The sequence below is a fragment of the Podarcis tiliguerta genome, assembly GCF_965153285.1.
Source record: "Podarcis tiliguerta genome assembly, chromosome: 9".
In the NCBI taxonomy this organism is placed as follows: Eukaryota; Metazoa; Chordata; class Lepidosauria; order Squamata; family Lacertidae; genus Podarcis; species Podarcis tiliguerta.
The window spans coordinates 70,472,408-70,485,918 of record NC_139542.1 but is presented as its reverse complement, the minus strand read 5'-3'; the positions used below and the strand labels follow the sequence as shown (position 1 = coordinate 70,485,918).

The following is a 13,511-nucleotide window of genomic DNA, read 5'->3' as shown; positions in this document are numbered from 1 at the left end:
GTGGCTCCTAGAAGTTGTCAGCAGGCAACAGTGGTCACACACCGGGGAACAACTTTGACTGGCCAGCTAAACCAGGTGAGGGCCGCCAATGGGTCTCAAATCTTCAATAAGTTAGGGACCTGCCCTGCATGTGAAGACAGACTCCGGCAGACGAAGCAGATGAGACCAAGAGTGGGTCCAATGGTCAAGAAGGCAGTTTCTGCATGTGCTGTAGAGGGAAGTGGGGGGCAGATGGGGCTCATCTAGGAGAAGGGAAATTCTGGTGCTAAACTCTGCTACCTTGTAGAATATCTTCAAGAAAAGAAAAGGCTCAGGAGTAAACCCTACACAAATCTGGAGTGGAGTCCCCAATACGATTGGATGGCGCCTTGTACACCTCCTTTCAGCAACTCCTGCAGCCAAGCTGGTGCCAAACATATTGGTCTGTTTGCTTTGGACCATATCAGCAAGGCTGAGAAGCGGGTGAGTCTTGTTTTCTGGGCAGCCCAGGACCTCCATGCACACTGACCAGGCTTGCGCCCTGGGGAGGTCACTTTGGGGCTGCTCACACAGTGAATCATAGAACCATAGAATCATAGAGTTGGAAGAGACCACAAGGGCCATCGAGTCCAACCCCCTGCCAAGCAGGAAACACCATCAGAGCACTCCTGACATATGGTTGTCAAGCCTCTGCTTAAAGACCCCCAAAGAAGGAGACTCCACCACACTCCTTGGCAGCAAATTCCACTGTCAAACAGCTCTTACTGTCAGGAAGTTCTTCCTAATGTTTAGGTGGAATCTTCTTTCTTGTAGTTTGGATCCATTGCTCCGTGTCCGCTTCTCTGGAGCAGCAGAAAACAACCTTTCTCCCTCCTCTATGTGACATCCTTTTATATATTTGAACATGGCTATCATATCACCCCTTAACCTCCTTTTCTCCAGGCTAAACATGCCCAGCTCCCTTAGCCGTTCCTCATAAGGCATTGTTTCCAGGCCTTTGACCATTTTGGTTGCCCTCCTCTGGACACGTTCCAGTTTGTCAGTGTCCTTCTTGAACTGTGGTGCCCAGAACTGGATACAGTACTCCAGGTGAGGTCTGACCAGAGCAGAATACAGTGGCACTATTACTTCCCTTGATCTAGATGCTATACTCCTATTGAAGCAGCCCAGAATTGCATTGGCTTTTTTAGCTGCCGCGTCACACTGTTGGCTCATGACAAGAGTGGTATGACTTCACCTACCGAGGTGCCCTCCAACGTCTATTGAGATAAACAGATGTCAACAACTCTGCTCAGCATTTACACTAGATGCAGTACTTAGGCAGGTTTGCACTAAAATGGAAACTCAGCAAATTTCTCCTTTGTCCCTAACACTTGCCAATAATCTTTTGCCTAGGGTTGGGGCAGGAGTCAGAGCCATCTTTCCCATGGGGCTTAGTGGTGCGTTCCGCCAGGGCGCCGGCCTCTCAGGGGCTCCCCAGGGAGTGGGGGAGCTGCATGGCTCTGCTGGTGGCCTCCCCTTTCCCTGCACGCCCCCCAGCTGCGCCCCATCTACCATATGGCTGGTGGGCACGCAGCTTCCTTCCCAAGCCTCTGTGGGAATTGCTCTCCTGCAGCGGCATGGGGGAGAGTGCCCCCCCCATGGCTGGCAGTGTGCAGCTTCATGCTCCCCACTATCTGTGGTAATTTGGGGGCGCTGGGCAGATATTTGCACCCCGGCGCCGCATCTGCTAAAGATGGCCCTGGCAGGAGTTATGGGCTCAGCTTGAGTCCAGTGTATGATTGGGCAGTGGCGTAGCGTGGGTTGTCAGCACCCGGGGCATATTGCACCCCCTAACCCGTGGATTTGCGCCCCCTAACCCTAACCCCCAGATGTTGCGCCCGGTGCGGCCGGCCCCCCCTGCACCCCCCACGCTACGCCACTGCGATTGGGGACACAATGCCATTGCCCTCCATCACAGATCTGAATTTCAGATGGCAAGAGTGATTTGTGCAGCACATGTGATAAGGAAACCTGTGGTTCTATATTGTCTTAAGGCAGATGCTAGAGATTCCTGACTTGGTCTCCGTGGATTAAATGAATTGCTGGCGGTTTCTTATGCTGTGGGTGGAGTCTGCCATCTAGTGGTAAATTTATTTGATTTGATTTGTAGGATTTCTTCCTTGTCCTTCACCAGAAATTCTCAGGGCGGGTTACAGCAATAAAATTTAGCTGTAAAAGTAATAAAAACAGTACATTTGTGAAAACAAGTAAAAGTGTTCCAAATGTAGCAAAAGAGGTGGGACCCGCAAACACCTTAAATGTTGGTGCAGTTTTGAAATCAGTGGTTATAATCAGGGCAGTTTTGAAAGGCCCAGTCCACCATCTCGATTCAAAATGGCACCTGATTGTACCCAAACACAGAGAGGAAACCTGCTCCTTGAATTTAGGAACCATCATGCAGAAATTGGTTATGATAGTGGTTCCCAATTACGGGTCTGGGGATTTTAAAGGTAAAGGTAAAGGTACCCCTGCCCGTACGGGCCAGTCTTGCCAGACTCTAGGGTTGTGCGCTCATCTCACTCTAAAGGCCGGGGGCCAGCGCTGTCCGCAGACACTTCCAGGTCACGTGGCCAGCGTGACAAGCTGCATCTGGAGAGCCAGAGCCGCACATGGAAACGCTGTTTACCTTCCCGCTAGTAAGCGGCCCCTATTTATCTACTTGCACCCGAGGGTGCTTTCGAACTGCTAGGTTGGCAGGCGCTGGGACCGAACGACGGGAACGCACCCCGCCCTGGGGATTTTAGGTTATACCTAAAATCTTGCTTATTAGGGGCTACCCCACATTTTATTCAAAAAATTGCAGAGGTTACTACAACAGAGTTATCAAAATTTTCAGAAGTAGGGGGTCCATGGCTTGGCTTTTGAAAAATAGGGGGTCCTCTGTAATTAGCTAATTGGGAACCACTTGGTTTTGATATATATTTAGAGGTGTTCAGATGGTAGCAAACAAGCTGCTATCTAAAATATAAAGGTGCTCCCCTAGGTGGTTCTGAAATAAAGAGCCTTGCTGACAAAGCTGAGTATATCCATGAGGCAGAGCTGACCATTTTATCTCAGGGAAATCTAGGCTCCTTTGTGGAAGGCACTTCACTTCTCCACAGGGTTGTGAGGATGAAACCTACAAGTAGGTAAAAGCTCACATGTCAAAGTATTGCTATGTGCCAGAAGACTGTGGAAAATTGCATTCTCTCCCTGTCTCTCTCTTGTCAAAGCATCTCTGGGCACAATTCAAAGGGCTGGTTATGACCTAGAAATAGTTGCTTCGCTTCTGGGAATCAGTGTGTTTTTACATGAGTAGAATGTGTGCTTTTATTTAAAATGCATCTCTGGGTTATTTGTAGGGCATAGGATTAAGTTCATTTCCCCCCCAAAATATAGTCCGGCCCCCCACAAGGTCTGAGGGACAGTGGACGGGCCCCCTGCTGAAAAGGTTTGCTGACCACTGGACCAGGCTATCTGAAGGACCATATCTTCCCAATATGAACCGGCTGTTTTTAAGGAAAAGGCTGGTGCTGTTTTTATTGTAATTATATGCATGTTTTAATCTGTGTTTTAGCTGTTGCTATTGAGTTCCTGTCGGGGAAAAAGGTGGGACATAAATAAATATAATTAATAATAATTTATATCCTACCCTTCAGCAAGAAAGTCCCTAGAGTGGCTCAAGAATCAATAAGAATAACACAGTTGCTGCCCCCCCCCTTGCAAAATAAAAAGGCACAACACAAAAGGAAATAGCGGTGCGGAGGGCAGAGGGGATTCTTAAATGTCACAAGCTATTCTTATCACTGTTACAAGAATTTAAGGTCTCAAATATATAAATGAAATGTTCATGAATTTACAAGGCAAACACATACATAAGTATGTAAACCAAATGTCTCAAATAGTACAGGAGAACAATCCTGAAACCATTTTGACTCTCCCAAACTGACCTCAAATGTTTCTCTGCAAGGAGGAATGAAATGGGAAAACCTCTCCATATCTTTTGCTTACCTGTCTTTAGGGCATCTTTGTAAGAATAGGGTGAGCCTGTGACCTGGATTCAGGAATTAAAGTATTTATCATCACAACAGAATAGCCAGGCTGCCCAAGTAAGCAATCATTGGCCATTGTCCAGGTACCCTGGCAGACAGGATTTCTGTTGTAGACTGCCTCCTTCTGTGATGTATGTATAATGTTTTTGGGGTGGTCTTGAGCTACTGTATAGAGAAAGCTCTGGTTTTCCCAGTAGTGATGTATGGAAGTGAGAGCTGGACCATAAAGAAGGCTGATCGCCGAAGTATTGATGCTTTTGAATTCTGGTGCTGGAGGAGACTCTTGAGACTCCCATGGACTGCAAGAAGATCAAACCTATCCATTCTGAAGGAAATCAGCCCTGAGTGCTCACTGGAAGGACAGATCCTGAAGTTGAGGCTCCAAGACTTTGGTCACCTCATGAGAAGAGAAGACTCCCTGGAAAAGACCTTGATGTTGGGAAAGATGGAGGGCACAAGGAGAAGGGGACGACAGAGGACGAGATGGATGGACAGTGTTCTCAAAGCTACTAACATGAGTTTGACCAAACTGCGGGAGGCAGTGGAAGACAAGAGTGCCTGGCGTGTTCTGGTCCAGGGGGTCACGAAGAGTCAGACACGACTAAACAACTAAACAACAATAACTTGAGCTACAAGATGGGCAATTTCAAAAGTCTATATAAGGGCTTGCACACCATTTTTCTGGGTTCCTCCTCCCTCCTGTGTGGGTGGGTGTGTGTGTGAGCACCCTCTTGCAACAGAATCAATAAAGATCAGGCTTACTAGCTGCTTTGCTTCTCAATATTCTCTGGTTGGCCTCTGTTATTTTCTCCTACCGATAGGGAACCCACGTAAGGACTCTTGGATACCCCATAAGGGAAAAGGAGCAGATTTTGTTTACATCGTCACGAAGAGCACTTCTGAAAAGAGGCTTTGGCCATCCCAGGAGGAGGGAGGAACCCAGCCAGTGGCGGACTGGCCAGAGTGTCAGCTTGCCCAATGGCAAGTGGCCCACCTTAAATATTAGACAATAAGTTTAAAAGGTTAATTACCTTTGAGCCTTCTTCATGGATCACTGCCTTGTTGTGGCCAAGGGGCTTGAATAACTCAGAGAAGCTATGAGCTATGCCATGCAGGGCTACCCAAGACAGACAGGTCATAGTGGAGAGTTTGGACTAAATGTGAGTTTCGACAAATGTGATCCACCTGGAGCAGGAACCAGCAAGCCACTCCAGTATCCCTGCCAAGAAAACTCCATGGACAAAAACAACAGGCATACTTTTCAGAGTCCCATGGACTGCAAAAAGATCAAACCGATCCATTCTTAAGGAAATCAGCCCTGAGTGCTCACTGGAAGGACAGATCCTCAAGCTGAGGCTCCAATACTTGGGCCACCTCATGAGAAGAGAAGACTCCTTGGAAAAGACCCTGATGTTGGGAAAGATTGAGGGCACAAGGAGAAGGGGACAACAGAGGATGAGATGGCTGGACAGTGTTCTCGAAGCTACAAACATGAGTCTGACCAAACTGCAGGAGGCAGTGGAAGACAAGAGGGCCTGACGTGCTCTGGTCCATGGGGTCATGAAGAGTTGGACACGACTAAACAACTAAACAACAACAACCTTTGAGCAGCTTGAAAATAGAAATTCCAAGATAATACATCAACTATGAAACAACTAAAGTAAAAGGCACCCCTGCCCGTACGGGCCAGTCTTGACAGACTCTAGGGTTGTGCGCCCATCTCACTCAAAGAGGCCGAGGGCCAGCGCTGTACGAAGACACTTCCGGGTCACGTGGTCAGCGTGACATCGCTGCTCTGGCGAGCCAGAGCCGCACACGGAAACGCCGTTTACCTTCCCGCTAGTAAGCGGTCCCTATTTATCTACTTGCACCCGGGAGTGCTTTCGAACTGCTAGGTTGGCAGGTGCTGGGACCGAACAGCGGGAGCGCACCCCGCCGCGGGGATTCGAACTGCTGACCTTTCGATCGGCAAGCCCTAGGCACTGAGGCTTTAACCCACAGCGCCACCCGCGTCCCTTCATGAAACAACTATTAACATGTTAATCCAAATTATTAAGATTACAATACAAGAAAGAATTAGTCATGAAGTTTCTCAAGCAGAATATTATTCTGTTCAAGTTTATTCAAGACAAGATAATTAATCCATCCATCAGTTTAGCATTATTATCTGGTATGAACTTAAAGGGGTTATCTGTGAGCAACTGCTTTCAGTTGTGCCAAGTAATGATGGTACAGGACAGGGACTTTTTGATCCCCCAAAATGTTTGTCTGATAGTACAGAGGAAGCTGCAAGCTACCATGGCCAGTATAAAAGGTAAAGGGACCCCTGACCATTAAGTCCAGTCGTGGCCAACTCTGGGGTTGTGGCGCTCATCTTACTTCATTGGCCGAGGGAGCCGGCGTACAGCTTCCGGGTCATGTGGCCAGCATGACTAAGTCGCTTCTGGCGAACCAGAGCAGCGCACGGAAACGCCGTTTACCTTCCTGCCAGAGCGGTACCTATTTATCTACTTGCACTTTGACGTGCTTTCGAACAGCTAGGTTGGCAGGAGCAGGGACCAAGCAATGGGAGCTCACCCCGTCGCGGGGAGTCGAACCGCCGACCTTCTGATCGGCAAGCCCTAGGCTCTGTGGTTTAACCACAGTGCCACATAATGGTTGACAAAGTAAGATTATTGATGAGGCTGATCAACATGTTCCCATATGGTGCTATGCCCATGTCTTGAATTTGGTGATAACTGAAACAGCAAAATGTTTCGTTTCTGCAGTTTCTTTTTTAATTTGCTCCAGAATTTAGCAACTTTTGAGAAAGCACCGTACAAGAGAATGGCTGTACAGATAGAAGTTGTTGGAAAACATATAGGACAAGAAAAAAATGAAATGATTAAAGCTAATGGGTGAGACAAGAAGGTCAGGAAAATCCAGTTCAGCAATAACTTTATTTGGATGTTTACTTTCGTAAATCTATTGACGTGCTTATAATCAGTGATACAAGATTCGGACAAGTTTGATGCACAAACAGAAGAAGAAGAAAATGTTTTACGTCAAAGTCTTATACAGTTGGAAAAAACATTGACAGCATTTATTTACTTGTATATATTTGAAACTACAGCCCCGTTATCAAGTTATTTGCAGACAAGTCATTTAGATATGTTTACTGCATGGAGTTTAGTAAATTCAGCTATAACAAAGTTGAAGGAGCAGACAAGAACATTTGATAACGTTCACAGCAAGGCATTGGAATTTGTAAATAAATGTAACAAGAAGATTTCACAGTTGAATGTGGATGGAAATCAAACATTGGAAACTGACTCTTTGGAAATAGCATTGCCAATTAAGAGGCAGAGGAAGAGGACAAGAATGGCAGCAGAGCTTATAGATCAGGGGTCAGCAACCTTTTTCAGGGTCCACCGTCCCTCAGACGGACTATATTTTGAAAAAATAATAATGAACGAATTCCTTTGCCCCACAAATAACCCAGAAATAATTTTTAAACAAAAGCACACATTCTACTCATGTAAAAACATGCATATTCCAGGACTGTCCCCTGGGCCTTAGTTTGCCTACCCATGGGTTATGCACGTCTCTAGGAATAAGTCCCATTGAACTCAGTGCTTACTCCCAGAAAACCAGGCACAGAATTTGTGATCCCTGCAGAGCAGAGCTGGGGGTTGGACTAGATGACCCTTGGGGTCCATTATGACTCTACAATTCTATGATACACTGGGGGTTTTTAAGCAGAGGTCAGAAGGCTACCTGCCAGGGATTCCTTAGCCATCGTTCCTGCATTGCAGGGGGTTCTTGCTTCAAGCCGGCTCTCCATTCAGGCTTCAGAGGGGCTTCAGTTTACCCAATGGACCCCAAGGGAGACAAACAGGACTGCTGTTAACAATTGGGAGGAAAGCATATCTCCTACTGTAGCTGAATGGACTGAGAAAATGTGGTCCCTAGTAACTACAGTGGTGCCTTGCAAGACGAAATTAATTCGTTCCGCGAGTCTCTTTGTCTTGCGTTTTTTTCGTCTTGCGAAGCAACCCTATTAGCGGCTTAGCAGATTAGCGCTATTAGCGGTTTAGCGGCTATTAGCGGCTATTAAAGGCTTAAGGGATTAGCGGATTAGCTGCTAAAAGGCTATTAGCGGTTTAGCGGCTTAGAAAAAGGGGGTGGGGAGCGAAAAATAATCTCAAAACTCGCAAGACATTTTCGTCTTGCAAAGCAAGCCTATAGGGAAATTCGTCCTGTGAAGCGCATTGAAAAACGGAAAACCCTTTCGTCTAGCGGGTTTTCCGTCTTGCGAGGCATTCGTCTTGCGGGGCACCACTGTATTATTAAGTTCAGTTATTACAAAAGAATACAGTGGTACCTCAGGTTAAGTACTTACTTCGTTCCAGAGGTCCGTTCTTAACCTGAAACTGTTCTTAACCTGAGGTACCACTTTAGCTAATGGGGCCTCCTGCTGCCGCCGCACGATTTCTGTTCTCATCCTGAAGCAAAGTTCTTAACCCAAGGTACTATTTCTGGGTTAGCGGAGTCTGTAACCTGAAGCGTCTGTAACCTGAAGTGTTCCGGAGCCCTGTTCGCATCCTGAAGCAAATGCAACCTGTGTCCTTGGGTTGTGATTCGCTGCTTTCTGTGCATGCGTGTGACATCATTTTGAGCGTCTGCGCATGCATGAGTGGCAAAACCCGGAAGTAACATGCTCCATTACTTCCGTGTCGCCACGGAGCGCAACCCGAAAATTCTTAACCTGAAGCTACTTCAACCCGAGGTATGACTGTACTTATAAACCAGGTTCGTCGGGGAAATGGTATTTTTTGGCAGTGCTTTGGAGCAACAAGTTCAATGATAATGTGCAATTTTAGGCTGCTTTCAGCCTGCTGTCATAGTATTTCTTCATGCCCTTAATTATTTTGTTTATATTGTTTGTTAATAAAATATACACAGGGATGTAATAAAAGAAAGAAAGGAAAAGTGTTAATCAAATAATTATGCACTCTGTAACGGCGGGTTTCGAAACCTCCTGTTTTCAGTGAAAAAAGCTGACAGGAACACTTTGCTGCTGTGTCAGAACAGAATGTACACAGGGTCAGATTAAGACCTTCAGAGGCTTTTTAAGCACTGAAAAGATTATGTTGTCCCCGCTATACGCAATTCAAAATTAAAACAATACTAAACCACAAAACAACATTCTAAAATAAAAGGCCCATAGATTTATTTCAACACATGAGATTTCCTTGCATTCTTATATATGTTAATAGGATCCCTCCCTTAGCTGGAGATAAGTAACAAAAAGACAGAAGGACAAAATGGAGTAAGAATGCAAGGATGGAACGAAAGAAGCCTAAACAAGTTCTGATTTCCTGCTATGACGACTGCTATAATGTCTTTTATTTTTTTAAATGTCAAATTCCCCCCCTTTTTAAAACACCTTTCTCATATTTCGCCCCCGTACCCTAAGCACATGCTTAGTCTGTCCATTGGATGCGCCATCACTAATTGTACAGCTCAGGAAAAGGTCCCATTAATAATAATAATAAGAATAATTTTATTATTTCTACCCAGCCTATCTGACTGGGTTTCTCCAGCCACTCTGGGCGGCTTCCAACAAAATATTAAAAATACAATAAAACACCAGACATTTAAAACTTCCCTAAACAGGGCTGCCTTCGGATGTCTTCTAAAAGTTGTGCAGCTCTTTATCTCCTTGACATCTGATGGGAGGGCACCACCACTGAGAAGGCCCTATGCCTGGTTCCCTGTAGCGCATCACCTCTTGCAATGAGGAAACCCTTCACATCTTATGATTTTTATAGACTTGAGTCTTATTTAGCAGAAAAAGCAATTGCTAAAATGGTTAGGCCATTTTTGGGGGGTGGAGTGGGGGATTATTATTATTGTTGTTGTTGTTGTTGTTATAATATTTATACCCTGCCCATCTGGCTGGGTTTCCCCAGCCACTCTGGGCGGCTTCCAACAAAATATTAAAATACAATTGTCTACTAAACATTAAAAGCTTCCCTAAAGAGGGCTGACTTCAGATGTCTTCTAAAAGTCTGGTAGTTGTTTTTCTCTTTGACATCTGGTGGGAGGGCGTTCCACAGGGCGGGTGCCACTACTGAGAAGGCCCTCTGCCTGGTTCCCTGTAACTTGGCTTCTCGCAGTGAGGGAACCGCCAGAAGGCCCTCGGTGCTGGACCTCAGTGTCCGGGCTGGACGATGGGGGTGGAGACGCTCCAGGTATACATTTCATCTTATTAGCTATCTGCTTTGGTATGTAAGTTTGGATCAAAGTGCTGCCTCAAAAAACAACCAGCTTATCAATCAATATATCCATTTACATCCCCTCCTTTTTTATCCCCCCCCCCGGACATCCCTCAACTCATATCTCCGGTTTCTTTACACATATTATCCTCTGCATATTGTAAAATTGTACATATCATTGCCTTATTTATCATATATTCAACTAATAAATTTGTGGATGTTTATTCAAAACCTGCCAAGGAGTCCAAATCATTTTGTTGTCTTTTTAAATAATTTGTAAAAAATTCCCATTCTTCCTTGAAGTCACAATTGTCCCTGTCACGCAGTTTATATGTCAACTTGGCCTGTTCTGCATAGCTTATCAGTTTTTCTTGCCTCTGTTCTTTCGTTGGGATTTCCTCGTTCTTCCATCTTTGTGCTAACAAGACTCTTGCCGCTGTTGTAGTTTTGTATTTTTCTTGGCAGGTCTTGTCCTAACAAAAATGCTTCTGGTTTTCCCCACAAATGTCATTTTAAACATTTTTTTCAATTCATTGTATATCATTTCCCCAAAATTTTTAACTTCTCTACATTCCCTACATTGTTTGAGTGCCAATGCTAAGAAGTTTCCATCAATATAAAGGAAATTGTTAATACAAGCAGGTACAGGTTGTCGGGCAAAGGTTTTCTTCCTGTGCTGGATGAATGACCACCTGTCTACCGTAAAAGGCTCCCAAGGCGGGGGGGGGGGGCGAGCTTGCCCTGTAGCCGCACAAAGTTTTTGTGTCAGTTCTTCAGAATATGCATTGTCCCAAATTACTTTTGTGCATTTAAACCCTCTCTTCTTTCTAGCTATGAAAATTCTTGCTGCCATAAATAAGCAATCAATTAAACATTTTCATAAAACCCCTTGGTTGTCTTCGCTGAATGCACCCAACAATGCTATTTGGGGAGGTGTTTTTTTCACAGACTTTCCCAGCATTTTCATTATTTTTGCAAATATCTTGTCCCAAACTGGGAAACTTTGGCACAGTCCCACCACTCCATTTTGGTAACCATTAAATTTCATTTTTGTATGGTTTTCAAAGAATGTTCTTTAAATTTAGCTGAAGTTGTGTTATAAGGATTTTTTCCTACACAGCTGCCCAATCCTATTATCATTTTTATCATCATCATCATCAGTAGTAATTACCCTCCCTTCAGCCTAAGGTCCAAGATCTTCATTATCCATAGCAGCTAAATTCCACACTCATTTCAGGGCCTCTTTTGCTCCCACATCAGTTTAGGTAACATGGTTTATAAGACAGATATAAACCCTTTCTCCTGGTCACTTGTATTAAGACATAATTTTTCAGATCGGGTTAAGCTTATGTTACCTTGCTGTATAAAAGCTGTTGTCTGGTGACAGTACTAATTTAATTCCACACACTTCTGGGTAATGGTCTGGCATACATACAGTAGTACCTTGGTTTATGAACTTAATCCGTTCCAGAAGTCCATTCTTAAACCAAAGCATTCTTAAACCAAGGCGTGCTTTCCCAGAGCAGCGGGGTACTCAATTTACACTCAACAGGAAGCGGAACATGCTCTGCTTCCGAGGCAAAGTTCACAAGCCAAAACATCTACTTCCGGTTTTGCAGCATTCTTAACCAAAGTTGTTAATAAACTAAGCTGATCTTAAACCAAGGTACCACTGTACATAGGGATGTGGGTGAAGCTGTGGTCTAAAGCACAGAGGCTAGGGCTTGCCGATCGGAAGGTCGGTGGTTCGAATCCCCGCGATGGGGTGAGCTCCCGTTGTTCGGTCCCAGCTCCTGCCAACCTAGCAGTTTGAAAGCATGTAAAAGTGCAAGTAGATAAATAGGTACCGCTCCAGCGGGAAGGTAAACGGCGTTTCCGTGCCCTGCTCTGGTTTTGCCAGAAGCAGCTTAGTCATGCTGGTCACATGACCCTGAAAAACTGTTTGCGGACAAAAGCCGGCTCCCTTGGCTAGTAAAGTGAGATGAGCGCCGCAACCCCAGAGTCATTTGTGAGTGGACTTAACTGTCAGGGGTCCTTTACCTTTATCTTTTTACTACTGTATATAAATCTTGCAAGTTAATAAAATTAATTTCTTTTAATGCATTAATTCTTCTTTCCCTATCCTTCAGCTAAAAGCCTGGATGCTCATGTGATGGGATTATTGGGGAAATGCCTGGAATAAAGACCTCACCTCTGTACTTCCAGACTTCCAAAATTGTTCTCTGTGTGCTATCCTGTGATTTCCAGCTATTAACAATTTCTATTCTAATAAATAGGACTCTGTTGCAAGGATGTTCCATTTGGACCATTGCTTGTCTTTTGGGGCTTTGATATATGAGTGCAATATAATTTTAGTAACAGAATTACCCACCCAGCCCTCTGATTTTCTGTATCTGAAATGCTTTAAAAAAGGTTTCCAATGTTATGTTCAGCCTGTATATATGTTTAAATAAACCTTGCAGCAACGAAAATGCCATCTGTCTCCAGTGACCTTCGTTTCAAGGAAACCGTTCCTAAGGTCTAGATTTAAAATGCAAAAGGTTTCTGCTTCCTTTACGATTCATTCTCATCGTCATCAGTGAATCTGCTTGTCTTTAGAATTAAAAAGGTAAAGGTACCCCTGCCCATACGGGCCAGTCGTGTCTGACTCTGGGGTTGTGTGCTCATCTCACTTAAGAGGCCGGGGGGCCAGGGCTGTCCGAAGGCACTTACGGGTCACGTGGCCAGTGTGACGAAGCTGCTCTGGCGAGCCAGCACCAGCGCAGCGCACGGAAACGCCGTTACCTTCCCGCTATAAAGTGGTCCCTATTTGTCTACTTGCACTTGGGGGTGCTTTCGAACTGCTAGGTGGGCAAGAGCTGGGACCAAAAGACGGGAGCTCACCCCACCGCGGGGATTCGAACCACCGACCATGCGATCGGCAAGTCCTAGGCACTGAGGTTTTACCCACAGCGCCATCCGCGTCCCTTAAGAATTATAGAATCATAGAATCATAGAGTTGGAAGAGACCAGAAGGGCCATCGAGTCCAACCCCCTGCCAAGCAGGAAACACCATCAGAGCACTCCTGACATATGGTTGTCAAGCCTCTGCTTAAAGACCTCCAAAGAAGGAGACTCCACCACACTCCTTGGCAGCAAATTCCACTGTCGAACAGCTCTTACTGTCAGGAAGTTCTTCCTAATGTTTAGGTGGAATCTT

The 13,511-nt window shown here is 45.3% G+C and overlaps 1 protein-coding gene across 1 annotated transcript in view; it reads left to right on the top strand.

Moving 5' to 3' along the window:
* The window catches only part of LOC310657815 (uncharacterized protein), a 437,520-nt gene that overhangs the window by 268,927 nt on the left and 155,082 nt on the right, over positions 1–13,511 (top strand). The window lies entirely within an intron of this gene.